The sequence below is a fragment of the Mustela lutreola genome, chromosome 1 (genome assembly GCF_030435805.1).
Source record: "Mustela lutreola isolate mMusLut2 chromosome 1, mMusLut2.pri, whole genome shotgun sequence".
Classification (NCBI taxonomy): domain Eukaryota; kingdom Metazoa; phylum Chordata; class Mammalia; order Carnivora; family Mustelidae; genus Mustela; species Mustela lutreola.
The window spans coordinates 160,184,635-160,200,600 of NC_081290.1; positions in this window are offsets into that span (position 1 = coordinate 160,184,635).

Genomic DNA, 15,966 nt, shown 5'->3' on the forward strand with positions numbered 1-15,966 from the left:
TAGAATAAAACAGGCACTAGTCTCTGTGACATCAGCCATAAACATTTTTCTAGATAGGTCTCCTTTGGCAGGGGAAACAAAAGCAAAAATAAACTATTGGGACCACATCAGAATAAAAGGTTTTACATAGCAAAGGAAACCATCAACAAAACAGAAAGGCAACCTATGAAATGGGAAAAGATATGTGCAAATAATATTTTGATACAGAGTTAATATCCAAAATATATAAAGAACATATATAATTCAACTCAAAAAAAAAATCCAATTTAAAAATGGACAGAAAACATGAGCAAACATTTCTCAAAAAAGACATACAGGCACATGAAAAGATGCTCAACATCACTCAATATCATGGAAATGCAGATAAAAACCAATGAGACATCACCTCACACCTTTCAGAATGGCTAAAATTGAAACCAAAAGAAACAATAGGTGTTGGAAAAGATGTAGAGAAAAAGGAACCATCATACACTGTTGGTAGGAATGCAAACTGGTACAGTCACTGTAGAAACAGTTCTCAAAAAATTAAAAATAGAATTCTTATTTTATCCAGTAATTCAACCACTGTGTGTTTACCCAAAGAAAACAAAAACACTAAGTCAAAAAGATATATGCACCCCTATGTTTATTGCAGCCCACAAGGCTAACTTTTACTTCCCTCTCTTTCCTTTGCCTGGCCATCTTCACTGGCTAAAATTATGTTAAACCACAGGCTGAGTGTAGTTGGAGAATTTCATGGCCCATACATGATCTAAGTAAGACTTATGTATGTTTATTCGTTCTACAGTCTCCTAGCCAAAGAACTCTGCACCAAATCTCTATCCTCAGTACACAGCTTCATTACATACATACCTATCTTCATTACATACTCAAAGAAGTTGACCTGCACTGTCCCAGCTCTCTACTCACCTGATCACAGATAGATAAATATTTTTATTGTCACCACTACTTAGGGATTGTTCACTTTGAGAACAAGAGTGATCACAAAAGCAAGAAACAATCTGACATCCCCAAAACCTCTGATGTATCGCATACTCTAACACCTGCCATCCTAAAAACATCCTCATTACACTTGATAACAGGGTCCAAAGGCAAACTTTTACTATGCTGGAGAAGTTTCAGAAAACAGGTTTAACTTTCTTTTGTTTTTTAAGGTGATCACATTAGAATTTTTTTAAATTCAATTAGCCAACATGTAGTACATCATTAGTTTCAGATATAGTGCTCAATAATTCATCAGTTATATATAAAACCCATCAATCTTGGGCTCTCCTTAATTCCCATAACACAGCCCATCCCATCCCCTCACCCATCTTCCCTTCAGCAACTCTTAGTTTGTTTCCTAGAGTTAAGAGTCTCTCATGATTTGTCTCCTTCTTTTATTTCTTCCCATTTGGTTTTCTCTCTTTTCACTTATGACCCTTTGCACTATTTCTTACATTCCACATTTGAATGAAACCATATGATAATTGTCTTTCTCTGATTGACTTATTTCACTTAGCATAATACCCTCTAGCTCCATCCACATTGATGTAAATGGTAGGTATTCATCCTTTCTGATGGCTGAGTAATATTCCACTGTATATATAAACCATATCCTTTTCCATTCATTTCTCAAAGGGCATATTGGATCCTTCCACAGTTTAGATATTATGGACATTGCTGCTATGAACACTGGGGTGTAGGTCTCTCTTTGTTTCACTATATCTGTATCTTTGGGTGAATATCCAGTAGCACAATTGCTGGGTCATAGGATAGCTCTATTTTTAACTTCTTGAGGAATCTCCATGCTGTTTTCCAGAGTGGCTGTATCAACTTGCATTCCCACCCAAAGTGTACAACATTTGTTGTTTCCTGTCTTGTTGATTTTAGCCATTCTAACTGGTGTAAGGTGGTATCACATAGTGCTTTTTATTTGTATTTCCCTAATGCCAAGTGATGTTGAACATTTTTTCATATATCTGTTGCCTATCTGTATGTCTTCTTTGAAGAAATGTCTGCTCATGTCTTCTGCCCATTTCTTGACTGGATTATTGTTTTTTTTTTATTGTTAAGTTTGAGAAGATCTTTATAGATCTTATATATCAGCCCTTTATCTGATATGTCATTTGAAAATATCTTCTCCCATTCCCAGATTGCCTTTTAGCTTTCTTGACTGTTTCTTAGGCAATATGGAAGAAGTGGATGCATTCTTGGAAACTTATAAAACTGCCAAAATGGAAACAGGAAGAAATATAAAATATGAAGAGACCAATAGAGAAAGAAAATTGAAGTAGTAATCAAAAGCTTCCAAAAAAAATTTTTTTAAAGAGTCCAGGGCCTGATGGATTCCCAGGGGAACTCTACCAAACACTTAAAGAAGAAATAGTACCTGGGTGACTGGGTGGCTCAGTCGACTAAGTATCTGTCTTTGGCTCAGGTCATTGTCCTGAGGTCCTGGGATCAAGCTCCGTGTTGGGATCCCTGATCAGTGAGGAGCCTGCTTCTCCCTCTCCCACCTCCCATTCATACTGTCTTGTTATTTCTGTCTCTGTCTCTGTCTCTGTCTCTCTCTCTCTGTCTCTCTCTCTCTCTCTCTCTTAGTCCTAAAACGACACAAAGACCCCATCAAAAAGGAAAATTACAGACCAATATCCTTGATGAACATGGATGCAAAAATACTCAACAAGATCCTAGCCAATAGGATCCAACAGAACAATAAAAGACTTATTCACCATGACCAAATGGGATTTATTTCTGAGGTACAAGGGTGGCTCAACATTCACAAATAAATCAATGTGATAGATCACACTAACAAGAGAAAAAACAAGAACCATATGATCCTCTCAAACTGATGCAGAAAAAGCATTTGACAAAGTACAGCATCCTTTCTTGATTAAAACTGTTCAAAGTGTAGGGATAGAGAGAACATACTCAATTTTATAAAAGCCATCTATGAAAATCTCCCAGCAAATACCACTCTCAATGGGAAAAAACTGAGAGCTTTTTCCCTAAGGTCAGGAATACAACAGGAATGCCCACTCTCACCACTGTTTTTTACCATAGTACTAGAAGTCCAAGCCTCGGCAATCAGACAACAAAAAGAAATAAAGGTATTCAAATTGTAAAAGAGGAAGTCAAACTCTCTCTCTTCACAGATGACATGATACTTTATGTGGAAAACCCAAAAGATCCCACCTCCAAATTATGAGAACTCATACAGCAATTCAGCAGCATGTCAGGATACAAAATCAATGCACAGAAATCAGTTGCATTTTTATATACTAACAATGAGACTGAGGAAAGAGAAATTAAGGAATCAATCCCTTTACAATTGTACCAAGAACCATAAGATACCTAGGAATAAACCTAACCAAAGAGGTAAAGGCCCTGTACTCTAAAAACTACAAAAAACTTGTGAAAAAAATTGAGGAAGACATAAAGAGATGGTAAGACATTCCATGCTCATGGATTGGAAGAACAACTATTGTTAAAATGTATATGCTACACAGAGCAATCTACACATTCAATGCAATCCCTAGAAAAATAATCATCAGCATTTTTCACAGAGCTGGAACAAATAATCCTAAAATTTGTATGGAACCAGAAAAGACCCTGCATAGCCAGAGGAATATTGAAAAAGAAAACCAAAGCTTGGGGCATCATGATGCCTGATTTTAAGTTATATTACAAAGCTGTGATCAGCCTTAATTTCCAATAATCATTTCCTTCTAAAAAACTGTCTACTATGGCTGTCAGCTTCTTTTTACAATAAAAATGCCCATACCCACTCCCTGCCAACCCTCACTTATTCCACAAATGACTATCCATGGAATACCCTCTGTCCCTAATATTGAAAAATCCTTCCTCTTCTGAAATGTCCTAAAATTTGTCCCCTTGCAGCCAACCAAAGATTGCCAAATATACTCAAAGAATTATAATTACAATTTGCTAGTGTTCTCTGGTTCTAAAATCTCACTTCAGAAAGCTTATCAATCAGACACTTAAAATTTTATTTTTATGACATAAAAATTACTCTACTTTCTAACATTTTTGAACCCATGCCAAAACAGAATGACAGTAGATGTGTTTCCTTGTCACCAGTTCATGAATAAACAGTCATTCTTAATTTTGTCTTAGACTTAATTTTATCTTTAAAATTTCATTTATTAGAAGCATAGTTTTCTCAGAAGTGTATCATAGGCTTGAAACTTCCCTAATATAACACCATAACTGTTCAAATGTCTCCTAGAGACAACTTGAAGAGCCCAGTGTACATTTAAATCAGATGTTCAATTTATTAACACTTTGTAGGAGTTGACAGAGAGGAACCCTCAGAGGATGGTAGCTGAAATCTTTTTTCTCTGGACCCAAGTTCCAGTGTCTCCTATTCAAACTCTCTACTCTTTGGCCCTTAATCTACCATCAAACAAGATAGGGTCAGTTCCATCTAGATTTCAAAACACTCATCCTTCACTTCCCTCTTCATCTATCAGTGGGAAAATGTTATAAGGTTGGAATAAATCAGACACTTGGATTTTTTAGAGAAGAATGACAGAATTAGGCATTTATGATCCTTGGACATGTTCCTGTAATAAGAAACTGCAAAAAATTTTAGAGAACCACATCATGAGAGGTCCCATGATAGCATTCTGGTGTTGAGAGCCACTTCTGGAGCTAGTCAGAGAAGATCTCTCATGATAAGGGAATAAATAAATTCAATGAATAAACCTCTTCATTTAGATAAGGAATAGCCTTCTTCCTTCCAGAAAGGATGCTGCATAAAAAAGCATCAGGTATTTTTATCCCTGTCTAAGTTTTCCTATATAATTTAGGGAAAAGGTTAATCTGCAGTAAAAACAGCTTTAAGAAAAAAAAGAAAAGAAAAAGAAAAAAGAAAGAAAACAATAGACATTCACCTTTCTTTCATGTAATGGTTCAACCAGTTTAGGTGTTTAGGTCATTCAGGGATGTGAGTTCTTTCCTATTGCTCTGACAAACTCCAAGAGTTGTCCTCATCTGCAGAGTTGAAGCTCGGTCATAGCCCCTTCCATTACCAAGTCAAAGGAAAGAGAGGAAGGAGTCTAGGACCAGTTATTTGTCCTTTGTTCACATTTCATCTGTTCACATTCCATTTATGAAAATTTAATCACCAAGTCACACTTAGCTGCAAAGAAGACTAGGTAGTAAAATTTCTAGATGGACAGCCATGTATTCATGATGAAGGAAAGAAAAGAGCTGGAGTAAAAACCAGGAGCTTGCCACTGTCTCTCTGGCCACCTAATTCCTGTTAGTACCTACAATCTAGACAGAACATCTGCCCTTGAGGCACAACACAGGATCCCACCTGTACATCTAGCTCAAAGTCCAGAATCTCCAGGGGATATGCAGTTCAATGACCCATAAACTAAAAGAAACTACTCTGCCCTCCATACACTCACAAGTGGTGGAGATGGTGAGAAAGAACACCAAAAAACTCTCATTGGAAAATGAAGGATTGAGAAACACACAAAAGTCGGAATTCTATATTGTCAGGAAAATCTGTTAAAAATTTGGAAATGGGTTGGCCATCTGGATGTCTTCTTTGCAGAAATGTCTGTTCATGTCCTCTGCCCATTTCTTGATTGGATTATTTGTTCTTTGGGTGTTGAGTTTGCTAAGTTCTTTATAGATTCTGGACACTAGTCCTTTATCTGATATGTCGTTTGCAAATATCTTCTCCCATTCTGTCAGTTGTCTTTTGATTTTGTTAACTGTTTCCTTTGCTGTGCAAAAGCTTTTGATCTTGCCCTATGACCCAGCAATTGCACTATTGGGTATTTACCCTAAAGATACAAATGTAGTGATCCAAAGGGGCACATGCACCCGAATGTTTATAGCAGCAATGTCCACAATAGCCAAACTATGGAAAGAACCTAAATGTCCATCAACAGATGAATGGATCAAGAAGATGTGGTATATATACACAATGAAATACTATGCAGCCATCAAAAGAAATGAAATCTTGCCATTTGCGACAACATGGATGGAACTAGAGCGTATCATGCTTAGTGAAATAAGTCAAGCAGAGAAAAACAACTACCATATGATCTCCCTGATATGAGGAAGTGGTGATGCAACATGGGGCTTAAGTGGGTAGGAGAAGAATCAATGAAACAAAATGGGATTGGGAGGGAGACAAACCATAAGTGACTCTTAATCTCACAAAACAAACTGAGGGTTGCTGGGGGGAGGGGGTTTTGGAGAAGGGGGTGGGATTATGGACATTGGGGAGGGTATGTGCTTTGGTGAGTGCTGTGAAGTGTGTAAACCTGGTGATTCACAGACCTGTACCCCTGGGGATAAAAATATATGTTTATAAAAAATAAAAAATTTTAAAAAAAATTTGGAAATGGGGGCGCCTGGGTGGCTCAGTGGTTTGGGCTGCTGCCTTCGGCTCGGGTCATGATCTCAGGGTCCTGGGATCGAGCCCCGTATCGGGCTCTCTGCTCTACAGGAAGCCTGCTTCCCTCTCTCTCTCTCTCTCTCTCTCTCTCTCTCTGCCTGCCTCTCAGCCTACTTGTGATCTCTGTCTGTCAAATAAATAAATAAAATCTTTAAAAACAAATTTGGAAATGGGCAAAAGAGATTACTGGGTGTCTTCCCAGTGGGAGTGGTTTAGTGTGCCCTCCTCTGATCGTCAGATTCTATAAGTGTGTACATCTTGGACTATCTTTGACTAAGCTCTTTATAACTCTGTAGAGACAGAACTTAAATTATACAAAGCAGAGAAGAATGCAAATGTTTCCCATCCATATCAATGAAAATTTTCACTGTCTGTGGCAATGAAAATGAATTTTGTCTCTGTATAAAATATAAATCTCTGCCAGACAATTATCAGTTTGACCCATGTAATGTTTTACAGGTTCTCTCATAATGAATTAAATAGATCTTTAATGTGTGCTCATTTTACATGTGTTCGAGTGTCATGACTTTAACCCTTCTGAAAGTTATACTTTAACGATAGTGAAATCTTATGCTTATCCTGGAATATGTTCTTTGCTTTGACCTGTTGTATGTGTTGGAAGGTGCTCCTTTGCCGTGTCCTTCCTGGTCCTAGTTTGGCCCTGGGAGCTCCTTCCTGCTCTTCATACTCAGTACCCACACTGGAAGTGGGCGTTAGAGTGTATACTCTCCTCAGCACTGTAGGGTTTTCATGTACTAACTACTGGTTCACATTAGGGGAGCCCCAGGGCTTATCTAGGTGGGTATTGTGGTTTCTTTGGCAGTAATATTCCCTTGGGAATTTTTATGCTTTTTCTGTTGGCTTCTAACCTGCTCTCTGTCTTGGTAAACTTTACCAACGTTATTTCCTGAAGCTAATGTTGACACTTGTCTTTAATTTATTGGCTTCCTTGCTCTGTCCAAACATTTCTCCTTCATTTTACTGGAGGCTACATTGAAGCCTCCAGTATTTCTGAGACAATGGGCTTGAGTTGGGAAGCTGGGACTTTTTACTTAGCTAATAAAGACACTGAGCAAAATTTGCCTTCAAACGTTTGAATTTGGGAGAATTTGTCTTTCCCACATAGTCTATTTACTTCCATCTATGATTGTAAATTACGAGTGCTTGCCTGAGCTCCTGTCATTTTTATAGTACTTTACTTAAATCAGCAAGAAACAGGGGTGCCTGGGTGGCTCAGTCAGTTAAGCATCCAACTCTTGATTTTAGCTCAGATCATGATCTTACAGTTGTGAGATTAAACCCCATGTAGACCCCCATGTAGATCCCCAGAGGCAGGCCCCACTGAGCAGGAAGTCTGTTCTCTCCCTTTCCCTCTATGCCTCCCCCACTCTCTCTCACTAAAAATACATTAAAAAATCTTTTAAAAAATAATAAAAATAAAAGCAGCAAGGAACAGCCAACATCCTGACTCTTGGCAGTGGAACAGAAGAGTTTCACCAAATGATCATAGTGGGTCAAACATCACCTGTCTCCAGTTTTTAAAAAATAATCTATTCTTCACCATCAGCTGCTCAACTCTTAAACCAATGTCATATATCTTAGATTTCTAGTATTAATTTCAGTAAAAAGTACTTCTAGTATTAATTTCAGTAAAAAGAAAAGACTAGGTTGACATAATTTTTTAATGTAGTATCTTTTGTAAGATTTTATTTACTTATTTGACAGAGAGAGAGATCACAAGTAGATAGAGAGGCAGCCAGAGAGAGGGAGAGAAGCAGGCTCCCCACTGAGCAGAGAGCCTGATGTGGGGCTTGATTCCAGGACCCTGAGATCATGAACTGAGCTGAAGGCAGAGGCTGATCTACCCAGGCACCCCTTTAGTGTAGTATCTTTTTATTTCAAATCTATTTGTCTTTTTAATTTCAGTGTTCCAGAATTCATTGTTTATGCACCACACCCAGTGCTCCATGCAGTACATGCCCTCCATAATACCCACCACCAGGCTCACCCAATCTCCTATCCCTTGCTCCTTCAAAACCCTCAGATTGTTTCTCTGAGTCCACAGTCTCTCATGGGTCATCTCCCCTTCCAATTTCCCCCAACTCCCTTCTTCTCTCCATCTCCCCATGTCCTCCATGCTATTTGTTATGCTCCACAAATAAGTGAAACCATACAATGATTGATTCTCTCTGCTTAGCTTATTTCACTCAGCATAAGCTCTTCCAGTCCTGTCCATGTTGATGCAAAAGTTGGGTATTTATCCTTTCTGATGGAGGCATAACACTCCATTGTATATATGGACCATATCTTCCTTATCCATTCATCCGTTGAAAGCCATCTTGGTTCTTTCCACAGTTTGGTGACTGTGGCCATTGCTGCTATGAACATTGGGGTACAGATAGCCCTTCTTTTCACTACATCTCCATCTTTGGGGTAAATACCCAGCAGTGAAATTGCAGGGTCATAGGGAAGCTCTATTTTTAGTTTCTTAAGGAATCTCCACACTGTTTTCAAAAGTGGCTGCACCAACTTGTATTATTACCATGAACAGTGTAAGAGGGTTCCCCTTTCTCCACACATCTCCAACACATGTTGTTTACTGTTTTATTAATTTTGGCCATTCTAACTGGTGTGAGGTGCTATCTCAATGTGGTTTTGAATTGAATCTCCCTGATGGCTAGTGATGATGAACATTTTTTCATATGTCTGTTAGCCATTTGTATGTCTTCATTGGAAAAATGTCTGTTCATGTCTTCTGCCATTTTTTAAAAGACTTTATTTATTTGACAGACAGAGATCACAAGCAGACAGAGAGGCAGGCAGAGAGAGAGGAAGGGAAGCAGGCTTCCCAACGAGCAGAGAGCCCGGTGTGGGGCTCGATCCCTGGACCCTGGGATCATGACCCGAGCAGAAGGCAGAGGCTTTAATCCACTGAGCCACCCAGGTGGCCCTTCTGCCCATTTTTTGACATGATTATCTGTTTTGTGTGTGTTGAGTTTGAGGAGTTCTTTACAGATCTTGGATATGAGCCCTTTGTCTGTACTGTCATTTGCAAAAGGAAATTAGAGAATCGATTCCATTTACTAAAGCACCAAGAACCATAAGATACCTGGGAATAAACCTAACCAAAGAGGTAAAGGATCTATACTCAAGAAACTACAGAACATTCATGAAAGAAACTGAAGAAGATACAAAAAGAATGGAAGACCATTCCATGCTCATGGATTGGAAGAATAAACATTGTTAAAATGTCTATACTACCTAGACAAATCTATACTTTCAATGGCATTCCGATCAAAATTCTGCCAGGATTTTTCAAAGAGCTGGAGCAAACAATCCTTAAATCTGTATGGAATCAGAAGAGACCCTGAATTGCTAAAGAAATGTTGAAAAAGAAAAACACAACTGGAGACATCACATTGCCTTATTTCAAGCTTTACTACAAACCTGTGATCACCAAGACACCATGGTACTGTTACAAAAACAGATACATAGACCAATGGAACAGAGTAGAGAGCCCAGATATGGACCCTCAACTTTATGGTCAACTAATCCTCAACAAAGGAGGAAAAAATATACAGTGGGAAAAAGACAGTCTCTTCAATAAATGGTGCTGGAAAAATTGGGACAGCTAAGTGTAAAAGAATGAAACTCGACCATTCTCTTACACTATACACAAAGATAAACTTGAAATGGATAAAAGATCTCAACATGAGACAGGAATCCATCAGAATCCTAGAGGAGAACATAGACAGCAACCTCTTCAATATCAGCCATGGCAACTTCTTTCAAGATATGTCTCCAAAGGCAAAGGAAACAAAAGCGAAAATAAACTTTTAGGACTTCATCAAGATCAAAAGCTTCTGCACAGCAAAGGAAATAGTCAACAAAACAAAGAGACAACCCACGGAATGGGAGAAGATATTTGCAAGTGACAGTACAGACAAAAGGCTGATATCCAGGATCTAAAAAGAACTTCTCAAACTCAACACACACAAAACAGATAATCATGTCAAAAAATGGGCAGAAGACATGAACAGACATTTCTCCAATGAAGACATACAAATGGCTATTAGACACATGAAAAAATGTTCATCATCACTAGTCATCAGGGAGATTCAAATTAAAAGCACATTGAGATGCCACTGTATATGACTTAGAATGGCCAAAATTAGAAAGACAGGAAACAACATGTGTTGGAGAGAATGTGGAGAAAGGGGAACCCTCTTGCACTGTTGGTGGGAACGCAAGTTGGTGCAGTCACTTTGGAAAACAGTGTGGAGATTCCTTAAGAAACTAAAAATAGAGCTTCTCTATGGCCCTGCAATTGCACTACTGGGTATTTACCCCAAAGATACAGAGGTAGTGAAAAGAAGGGCCATCTGTACCCCAATGTTCATAGCAGCAATGGCCACAGTCACCAAACTGTGGAAAGAACCAAGATGCCTTTCAACGGATGAATGGATGAGGAAGATATGGTCCATATATACTATGGAGTGTTATGCCTCCATCAGAAAGGATGAATACCCAACTTTTGTAGCAACATGGATGGGACTGGAAGAGATTATGCTGAGTGAAATACATCAAGCAGAGAGTCGATTTTCATATGGTTTCACTTATTTGTTGAGCATAACAAATAACATGGAGGACATAGGGAGATGGAGAGGAGAAGGGAGTTGAGGTAAATTGGAAGGGGAGATGAACCATGAGAGACTGTGGACTCTGAAAGACAATCTGAGGGTTTTGAAGGGGCGGGGGTGGGAGGTTGGGGGAGCCAGGTGGTGGGTATTATGGAGTGCACATATTGCATAGAGCACTGGGTGTGGTGAATTCTGTTATGCTGAAAATAAATTTAAAAAAAAGAAGAAGAAGAAGAAGAGCAGAGTTTCCAGGAGAGAAACAGCATGGGCCAACCACTGAGATAGGAAGATGCATAATATATTGGAAGGTCTGATAGAAGGCTGGCTGTGCTGAAGTGAGGGAGTGGAAGAGAAAGTGGTGTGACATGAACATGTAGGGGGAGGCACGGGCTACATCATATAGACTCTCAAAGGCCACTTGAAGCATTTTACTCAACCTTGAGTTTTGCTCTGGATTCCTAGGGAAAACACTGAAAGACTTTAAGTGGACAGAAATACAATAAAATCTGCACTTTAACAAGTTTATTTGGGCTGCAGCATGATCACAGTAGATATAGGGAGGCTGGTTTCAAGGCCAAGAAGGAGACTTATAGAGACTTACAGTCTGTTGTCAGTAGCTAGAGAGAGGCAAATATTTTCAAGATATAATTTTAGGAGGGCTCTTGTAAGAATGTTCTGTTCTAGCCAACTGCCTATGCAGTAGTACCTTTTCCTAAAAGGAGGAAATATGGGAGAAACATGTTACAGAAAGCAGCACAGTTCATGTTTGGACCTGCTGAATTTGAGATGTCTGAAGAGCATCCCAGGGGAGAGAGACTGAGTGGCAATTAGTTGTATGTTGTTTTGAGTTTAGAAATATGTTATTCCTGGGCGCCTGGGTGGCTCAGTGGGTTAAGCCGCTGCCTTCGGCTCAGGTCATGATCTCAGTGTCCTGGGATCGAGTCCCGCATCGGGCTCTCTGCTCGGCGGGAAGCCTGCTTCTCTCTCTCTCTCTCTCTCTCTCTCTCTCTCTCTGCCTGCCTCTCCGTCTACTTGTGATCTCTCTCTGTCAAATAAATAAATAAAATCTTAAAAAAAAAAAAAGAAATATGTTATTCCTCCCAGCAGGGATTAGTCCTTCTCAAAACACTCTCTTCCTCTGTTGTTCTCACCATTGTCTGTTCTTCCCCAGTTGTCCTCTTTTCTCTATATCTTGGACCCTGTTAGTCACTGGCTGTGGTGTGTTGAACAGTATCCCCTAAAATCTATTCTACACAGAACCTATGTATGTGACCTTATTTGTAAACAGGGTCTTTGCAGATATAATCAAGTTAAGAAAAAGTCATACTGGATTAAGGTAGGTTCTAAATCTAATAACCAATGTCCATACATGCAAAATGAGACACAGAGGAAAGAAAACCACATGGAGACAGAGGCAAAAATTGGATGCCCACAGTCACCAGCCACAGAATGCCACAGATTGCAAGCAACCAGCAGAAGCTAGAAAGAGTAAGGAAAGATTCTTCTCTAAAGCATTGAGAGCTGATATCTTGATTTTGGAGCTCCAGCCTCCAGAACTGAGAGGGAATAATCTTCTGTTGTTTTCAGCTATCCTGTTGGTGGTAATTTGTTATGGAACTACCAGGAAATCAATACCTTGACTTACCCTTGGCTCCTCCCTCTCCACATGAATCCATCACAGATCTCTATTCTATCTATCCAGCGCTCTCAGATCCATTTGTTTCCCCCATTCCCACTCCCACCATCTCACACAAACCTCTGTCTTCTGTCATCTTGTTACTATTAAAAAACAACAACAACAACAACAAAAACCTAACTGCCTCAATGGGTTTATTTTTGCCCTTCTTCAAACTTACTCAGTAGCCAGAGTGACCTTAAAAAAGCAAATATGGGCACAGCACTCTCTTGAATAAAACACATCTGGCATAATAGGGATTAAGTTTACCATCTTCACTATGGAAAACAAACTCTTCTGTGATCTCACCAGCCTACACCCAAAGTCAACACTCGGCTCCCTATACATTACTCTTTCAACTCCAGCCATATTGGATTTCTTTAGGCTCCTCAACCTCGCCATGTTTTCTCACCTCTTCCTACTAACCTTCTATTGCTCACATACTTTTAGTTATGTATTTAATGCATAAACTCCAAGAGAGCACGGACTACATGCCATCTAGGATATCCTCTGTGCCTAACATGTAACTAAGAAATACAAAGTGTTCAGTAAACACTTTTTGAAATAATGCCACAGAATGCAAACAAATTTCTTCAAGTTACATTAGACTAAATCTGATCAAATCAATTTTTCCAGAAATCCAAGTTTTAACTCAGGACATATTTTAATGGAAATAATGTATGAAAAATTTAATCACCACTTATAACAGTGTTTCTAGGGGGACAAATATCAAGTTTCATTCAACCAGCTTAAAAAAAAAAATCAACTTTTGAGAATTAGGAACTGTCTGTACTCCAAACATGCTCAGTCATTGTCACCTGATCTTGGCATTAAGCCAAATCCTCAAGCTCAATATTCACTCAAGCCTGCCCTGAGAATGCCAAGTAGAAATGTAAGTCTTAACTCTTTCTGAGAGAGGGTGCTATTACCCTGGAGAGTTTGAAGACAGGAAAGAAGGACAAGGGAAACAAAGTCAATATTTCTCAGCCTGACTGGGGATTGCACTGCTCCATTTCCCCTTCCTGCCGTTTGGTCAAGTGTTTCACACAAACACTAACATCAGCTGGTAGCTTGGAAGAGAAGTTCATCTTTTTTTTTTTAATTTTTTATTTTTTATAAACATGTATTTTTATCCCCAGGGGTACAGGTCTGTGAATCGCCAGGTTTACACACTTCACAGCACTCACCAAAGCACATACCCTCCCCAATGTCCATAATCCCACTCCCCTTCTCCCAACCCCCCTCCCCCAGCAACCCTCAGTTTGTTTTGTGAGATTAAGAGTCACTTATGGTTTGTCTCCCTCCCAACCCCATCTTGTTTCATTGATTCTTCTCCTACCCACTTAAGCCCCCATGTTGCTTCACCACTTCCTCATATCAGGGAGATCATATGATAATTATCTTTCTCTGCTTGACTTATTTCACTAAGCATGATACGCTCTAGTTCCATCCATGTTGTCACAAATGGCAAGATTTCATTTCTTTTGATGGCTGCATAGTATTCCATTGTGTATATATACCACATCTTCTTGATCCATTCGTCTGTTGATGGACATCTAGGTTCTTTCCATAGTTTGGCTATTGTGGACATTGCTGCTATAAACATTCGGGTGCACGTGCCCCTTTGGATCACTACGTTTGTATCTTTAGGGTAAATACCCAGTAGTGCAATTGCTGGGTCATAGGGCAGTTCTATTTTCAACATTTTGAGGAACCTCCATGCTGTTTTCCAGAGTGGCTGCACCAGCTTGCATTCCCACCAATAGTGTAAGATGGTTCCCCTTTCTCCACATCCTCGCCAGCATCTGTCATTTCCTGTCTTGTTGATTTTAGCCGTTCTGACTGGTGTGAGGTGATCTCTTATTGTGGTTTTGATTTGTATTTCCCTGATGAGAAGTTCATCTTTATCAATAAACATGATTGTGGTTCTTCTCTTTTCTTTCTCTGCCACTATCCTATTACTTGCCCAAAACACCAAGAGAAACTAATGCAAATCCTGTTCTACATTCACAACCGGGCCACTTGATACACTTGTGATAACAAAGCCCACCATTCCATGCTCTGGTATTCTGCTGCATGTAAAACTAATAGGATCACTGTCATTCCTTTGAAATTCACAATAGTACCACCCAAATCTAACCTCCTCCTATGATCCTAACTCAATATAGGTATGCGTCATTTTATTGCACTTCAATTTGCTTCATAGACAGCTGCATTTTTTATAAATTGAAGGTCTGTCACAACTCTGCATCAAGCAAGTCTGTTGGCATCATTTTCCCAACAGCATTTGCTCACTTCATGTCTCTGTGTCACATTTTGGTAATTCTCATAGTACTTCAAACTTTTCATTATTATTTTATTTATTATCGTGACCTGTGATCAGGGATCTTTGGTGTTACTATTGTAATTGTTTTGGAGGTGTTACAGACTGCAGGCATACAAGACAGCAAACTTCATAAATGTTATGTGTTCGGACGGATCCACTGACCGACTGTTATCCTCCTCTCCTCCTGTGTTCAAGCCTCCCTATTTCCTGAGACACAACAATATTGAAATGAGGCCAATTAATAGCCCTACAATGGCTTCTAAGTGATCAAGTAAAAGGAAGAGTCCCATGTCTCCATTTTAAATCAGAAGCTAGAAATGATTAAGCTTTACGAGGAAGGCCTATCAACAGGTGAGATAGACTGAAAGCTAGGCCTCTAGTGTTAAACAGTTAGCAGAGTTTTGAATCCAAAGGAAAAGTTCTTAAGGAAATTAAAAGTGTTACTCCAGTGAGCACACAAATAAGATATCAAAACAGCCTTATTGATGATGTGGAAAAAGTCTGAGTGGTCTAGATACAAGATCGAACCAGCCACTACATTCTCTTAAATCAAAGCCCAATCCAAAGTGAGAGCCACCCCTTTTCAATTCTGTGAAGGCTGATAGAGGTGAAGAGGTTGCCAAAGAAAACTTGGAAGCTGGCAGAGTTTGGTCCATGACATTTGAGGAAAGAAGCCATCTCCATAATAGAAAAATACAAGGTGAAGCAGCAAAGTGCTGATGGAGAAGCTGCAATGAGCTTTCCAGAAGCTCTAGCTCAGATACTTCATGAAGATGGCTACACTAACCAACAGATTTTCAGTGTAGATGAAACAGCCTTCTATTGGAAAAAGATGCCATCTAGGACTTTCACAGCTGGAGAGAAGTCAATTCCTGGCTTCAAAGCTTCAATGGACAGGCTG